Source organism: Vidua chalybeata, chromosome 18 (genome assembly GCF_026979565.1).
Source record: "Vidua chalybeata isolate OUT-0048 chromosome 18, bVidCha1 merged haplotype, whole genome shotgun sequence".
Taxonomy (NCBI): Eukaryota; Metazoa; Chordata; class Aves; order Passeriformes; family Viduidae; genus Vidua; species Vidua chalybeata.
In genome coordinates this window covers 13,388,255-13,394,598 of record NC_071547.1, presented here as the reverse complement: position 1 = coordinate 13,394,598, position 6,344 = coordinate 13,388,255, and the positions used below count along the sequence as shown (strand labels likewise).

At 47.5% G+C, this 6,344-nt stretch overlaps 1 long non-coding RNA gene across 1 annotated transcript; it reads right to left on the bottom strand.

Moving 5' to 3' along the window:
• Positions 1-401: 401 nt before the first annotated feature.
• LOC128797250 (uncharacterized) lies at positions 402-2,948 on the bottom strand. Its single transcript, XR_008434071.1, has 2 exons — positions 1,099-2,948; positions 402-572 (listed from the first exon to the last, which is right to left on the bottom strand). It is a non-coding gene; the product is annotated as an uncharacterized LOC128797250 (long non-coding RNA).
• Between the last annotated feature and the right edge of the window lie 3,396 nt (positions 2,949-6,344).

The window sequence follows — 6,344 nt, the reverse complement described above, 5'->3', positions numbered from 1 at the left end:
TGCACCAGCCCCTGGGGCTGCTCAGCCATAAAACAGCCCCAGCAGCAGAACCCAACCCTCTGAAGGCCCAAAATCTGCCCAAAGACCTGTGGTGCACCAAAGGTCTGCTCTTGGAAACCAGGACTTGTGGGCACAGCTGGATCAACCTGGCCACTGCATCAGGGAAAGAAAGATTTCCAAGTTATCCATTAAAAAGGCAGGACATGGGAAGTGCAGGACTTTTGAGCAATGGGGCTGCCAGGAGAGTCAGGGAGATAGTCCTGAGATTTATGAACAGAATGTGCTCCCCAACTCCTGGTACAGCTTTGGAACTTGTGGGAAGTCTTATTTATCAACCCTGGGGAAAGGACAAATGTAGGAACAGGCCATGACAGATAATAATTCAATGTGCTGGGTGAATCTCCAGCGAGTGGCATTTTTCATTTCACTCCTGTGTTTGCAGAGAACTTGGCACTGGTGTTGTTTTCATTTAATTTCTCTGTTTGTAAGAGCTCTGCCCATTCATTTTGGCTGGAATCTGATAAGCAAAGCGAAGGGAAGACAAGGCACATGTTGTTCTTGAGGCAGGGAAGCTGAAAAGAAAATAGATTTTTATTATCAACTCAAATATTGACTGGGTGTCGCGACGAGGGAGGGAGGGAAAATTTGCTCCAGAGGTAACCTCAGAAGAATCCAAGAATCCCAGGCTGTTTCTGGAAAGTCTTTATCTACTGGCTTCTTGCTTTGATAAATAAAGTGTCAAACTGGGAAATGGAAACTGCATTGTGCAAATGTCACTGGTGGGAGAGGGGAGATGCAGAGGCACAGTCATGAAAAAGGGGGATAGTTTGGAGCTGAAGAAGGGTAAATTTAGTTTGGATTTTGGGAAGGAATTGTTCCCTGCCAGGGTGGGCAGGCCCTGGCACAGGGTGCCCAGAGCAGCTGTGGCTGCCCCTGGATCCCTGGAAGTGCCCAAGGCCAGGCTGGACACTGGGGCTTGGAGCAGCCTGGGACAGTGGAAGGTGTCCCTGAGAAGAGCTTTAAGGTCCCTCCCAACCCAACCCAACCCAACCCAACCCATTCCAGGATTCCATGATTGTCTGTGACACGGTCACACACCTACAGGAGCCATCGCTCATGGATGGAGCCTAAGGACTGCTCAGGGTTGGTTAAATTTGGGACTCAGCAGGGCAGGGACACAGAGCAGTCCCAGGGCTGTGAGTGGTGGCAGAGGGGTGTTGGTGTGGGTGGAAAAGCAGTCACAGAGCCATGGAATCATGGAATAATGGAACCATGGAATAATGGAACCAAGGAATCATGGAACCATGGAACCAAGGAATCATGGAACCAAGGAATCATGGAATAATGGAATCATGGAGTTGTGGAATCATAGAATCTTGGAATCATGGAGTCATGGAGTCATGGAATCTTGGAATCCTGGAACCATGGAATCATGGAGTCATGGAATAATGGAATCATGGAATGATGGAGTCATGGAGTCATGGAATCTTGGAATCCTGGAACCATGGAATCATGGAATCATGGTGTCATGGAATAATGGAATAATGGAGTCTTGGAATCATGGAATCTCGGAATCATGGAGTCATGGAACCATGGAATGATGGAGTCATGGAGTCATGGAATCAAGGTTGGAAAAATCCTTTGAGCTCCTGCAGTCTAACCCTTCCCCCAGCACTGCCAAGGCCACCCTTGCCCCCAGGTGCCAGGTCTGTGTGGGTCTAGGAATGGTGGGGATTCCAACACTTCCCTGTGACAGGCAGGAGTAAGGAAATGGCCATGGCAGCATTCCATGGATCTGGAGAGTGCCAGGCAAGGACATGGCTGCTGGGGTTGAGGTGTAAAGGCTGTAGGAGCTCAGAGGGATGAGAGAAGGAGGCACTAAAGGACTCCCTGCTTTCCTTCTTCTATCTTTCCATAAAAGAAAGGCACAGAAAAAAAAAATTTCCTTGTGAGCCAGCCAGGAACAACCCTGGAGTCCCTCCCCAACTCTTCCTTCTTTGCAAAGTGACAAAAAACTGGGACAGAGGAGCTGCAGCCTGTCAGGCATTGCCAGATCCAGTTCTGGCTGATGCCTGACACAGATTCCACCAGGAATTCCCATCCAACCTCTTGGCTCAGACCTCCAGGGGCAGCCATGGGTGATTGGCAGGGCTGGGAATAAGGATGGGATGTCTGATGGAAAGGGAAGGGCTCTGCAGTCAGGAACTGGCTGAGAGAGACAGACAGGGAATGCCAAGAGACCTTGATGGGAGCATTCCCACTGGGATAAGACATGGGCCTTCCAGGTTATCCCATCCCCATGGAACCACTCGTGGTACCTGCACAAAATTCAGGAGCTGCTCCTCTTTTGGAAGGTGGAAAATCAGATCCAGTGGTCTGAACACTTCAGATTTGATGCATCCAAAGCATATTTTCCACATTTCCAGTGGTGTGGGAGTGGTCGCTGGGGTGGAGCAGCTTTCAGAAATGTCACTGGACAAAGTTTCCCTAATTTTCCCGGAGTGCAGGAGGTGAAGGAAAGTCCTGGCAAACATCCAGATCAGACACAGTGGTTTCCCTTTGGGGACAGGTTGTTATTCCCATTTTCCTATACAAGGCTGCCCCTAAAATGAGAGAGAGAGCTTGGAAATAATGGGAGATTCCAAGGAAACAGAAAATGGAAGAACATCTCAAAGCAGAGACAAAATGAGGAAGAATTAGATGAAAAAGGGGCTGGAAAAAGATTCATCCCCTACCACCACAACCCCAAAATTGTTCCTGACAGCCAGACCTTGGCAAAAGCCAGAAGCTAGAAAAGGACAAAGCATAAGGATGACTGAAATCAGCCCAAATTTTTTTCTGTTTGGCTGAATGAATTAACAATAATTTTTATCAGAAATGTGTTTTCTGTGCATATTATTTAAAATATTGGAGCAGCTCCTTGAAAACGGTGGGATTTTTTTTCTCTTCCCCATACCCCCTTATTAAAAAAAAAAAAAAAAAAAAAAAAAAAAAAAAGAGAGAGAGAATGAAGTTCTTAAAGGTAAAAGAAAGGAAAAGCAAATGGAAAAAATGAACCCTATTTCTGCTTTACAATTGGTTCCAAAGCCATTTCCACTGGAAAAACATGGAAAAGTAACATTTTGTTGGAAGGAAATCAGCTGGGACTCCAGGCATAGGCACAGGTTAAGGTGCAGAAGTATTTTTCTAAAACATTATTTTATTTATTATTCCTTGCATTTTCTCTGTTTTTTCTAACATAAAAAATGGCATTCAGACTTTTATTTGGCTTTTTTTCCTGGTCAGAAGGCAAAAATCTGCCTTTCTCTTGAACATCTGCACCCCCCTTCTGGTTTTCAGCCCAAACCAGTCATTTGCAAAGGTGACATTCTGCTCTCCAGCAGAATCCAGGGACAAATCCACTCCTTTGGCTAGGAACAAAGCTCTCTGGGAATGGCAAAAAGCAGCCAGGGAATGTCCAATGGGAATTTCTTATCTGGGAATGCCTTGGAGTGACGTGGTGTGGGTGATGCAGGCACTGGCGTTTGGTTGGCTGAGGAACTCAGGACCCAAAACCTTGGAATGTTTAAATTCCAGGAGTGGCTAGGATTTGACCCTGCCATGAGGACATTTTGCTTGGATATAGCAGCTCTTGGATCTCCTGCCATCCCAAACTTTGTTGAAGTGGAGTTTAATTGAGTTTGGAGTGTGGTCTTGATGCCATCACAAATTAACTCACCCCGGGCTGCAGGAATGTGGTTCTCCAAAAGTCCTGCATGATTTATGGAGCTCAGAGGAAAAGTGGGAATAAAATGTGCCGGGTCATGAAGGGACAAATCAGCCTGTGGGGCTTTAGTGGCTCCTCCACATCCATAACTTCAGTTTTAACTGAATTCCATAACTCCATCCATATCTTCAGTTTTCCTCACGGATTTCCCTCGGCCAGGCTGAGGATCTGCCCACAAGGATCCATTTGGCAGCTGCCAGGCCTCATTCCCACCATCCTGGAAGTGCCACCTGGCTCATCCATGCCCTGGATCCACACATGGATCCCACTTGGAACTGGGCTGGCCCAAACCTGCCTTATCAATATGGAACACTCCCAAGAACTGATGGGGGCAAAGCGATCAATAACAGCACCAAGAGGGGACAACAGAAAGGTTTGGACAGGAACATCCAAGTGTTCCATGTTTTTTTATGCTCATGTCAGCAGAGATGGGAGATGTCTGATCTCAGCACCCACTCCAGGTGTGAATGGAGAAACAGCCATAGGAGTGTGGGACTTCTTCCCAAGTTTCTGGAGCTGTATATGGATTTTTGGTGCAGGAAGAATCTCCCCTTTGCAAATCTTGGTAGCTTCACTGCTGGAAAAGAAACAAATCCAGGATGGATCCCTTTTATTTGCCAGGAAAAGGCAATGTTGAACCCATGGTGGGGCATTTCCTGTGCCCCTGCTTTGGACAAACTTCCCAGTCATTCCAAATCCACATCAATGAACCAAACAGATGGAGCTGGTCCCTCATTAATCAACCTCCAGATTTGCCTGGGGCTCGCTCTAATTGATTCTGAACTGATCTTCCATTCTCCAGGAGGGAAAAATAAAATCAAATTTCCAGGTTTAACTCCCATGCATCAATTCCATTTCCAAGGGTTTTGGGGTTTGATTTCCTTGGACAATATCCTGGCATTCTGGGTTTGGAGCAGGAGCAGATTACTGGAGTGGTGCTCTGGAGGTATGCAGGGACACATCTGCAGTCTGTACCCATCCCCCTCCAGGGTGAAGTCTTGGAAAAACAGGCTTTTTATAAGTTATGCCTTAGAATAATGGAATTCTTCAGGTTGAAAAAGCCGTCTGTGATCACCAAGTCCAACCATCAGCATGTTCCCCGCTAATCTTTGTCCCCAAGAGCCACATCTACAGGGTTTTGGCTCTCCCAGGAATGGGGACTCTACCACTGCCCTGGGCAGCCTTTCCGGGGCTTGACCACCTCTGGCTCCCACATCAAGCACTCCTTAGAGCACTGCAGGGCTTTCCCAAAGTTCTGCAGGAATATTTTTGGACTTTGGGTTGTTTAAATGTGCTGGAAATTGATTTGGAATTTAAGATTTAGGGGTTGTGAGGCTTCTTGTGAGAGGGAGGGAGGGAGGGAGGGAGGGAGGGAGGGAGGGAGGGAGGAAGGAAGGAAGGAAGGAAGGAAGGAAGGAAGGAAGGAAGGAAGGAAGGAAGGAAGGAAGGAAGGAAGGAAGGAAGGAAGGAAGGAAGGAAGGAAGGAAGGAAGGAAGGAAGGAAGGAAGGAAGGAAGGAAGGAAGGAAGGAAGGAAGGAAGGAAGGAAGGAAGGAAGGAAGGAAGGAAGGAAGGAAGGAAGGAAGGAAGGAAGGAAGGAAGGAAGGAAGGAAGGAAGGAAGGAAGGAAGGAAGGAAGGAAGGAAGGAAGGAAGGAAGGAAGGAAGGAAGGAAGGAAGGAAGGAAGGAAGGAAGGAAGGAAGGAAGGAAGGAAGGAAGGAAGGAAGGAAGGAAGGAAGGAAGGAAGGAAGGAAGGAAGGAAGGAAGGAAGGAAGGAAGGAAGGAAGGAAGGAAGGAAGGAAGGAAGGAAGGAAGGAAGGAAGGAAGGAAGGAAGGAAGGAAGGAAGGAAGGAAGGAAGGAAGGGAGGGAGGGAGGGAGGAAGGGAGGAAGGGAGGAAGGAAGTGCGGAAGGAAGGAAGGGAGGGAGGGAGGGAGGGAGGGAGGACCTTGTTCCCTCACCTGTTTTCTCCTTCTCCACTGACTGTGCAGATTTTGGGAAGTTATCAAGGAATATCTCTGGGTTTCTCAGCCAGAATGAGCCCAGCTGGGGACTCCAGTGAGTCCCAGTGATTCCAGTCCCATCTACTCTGCTCCTTCCTGCTGGAATCCCCATGGGATTCTGCCGTCCCCATTGTTGCCAGGCAGACCAGTGATCCCAGTGAGCATCACTGGGAATACTGGGAGCACTCAGCTCCCAAGGCAGGTGGAAAGAAAGCACAGCACCAGTAGCAAAGCCTCCTCTGGCTCCATTCATCCCATTCTGGATGTTTGCCCAAGTTCTCGAGGCTCTGGGAGCTGGGAGAGGGAAATTCCACAAATGTTATTAAATAGGTTAGGATTTAAGAGGAGCTGGAGTTCCAAGTTAAAGAGCAAATTTGGGATCAGGGCTCAGGAACATCCATTCAGCTGTTCCAAAACATAACTTTTGCTAATGGGGACAATAAAGCTTTCCTTAAAGTTCATATCTCTCTTCTTTTTCCTTAAATCTTCATTTTTTCCTCGGCCTCTGAACATAAAATCCAACCATTTGCTCCTTTGCTGTGCCCACTTTTTTGTAATAAATGTCATCCTATCCACACAA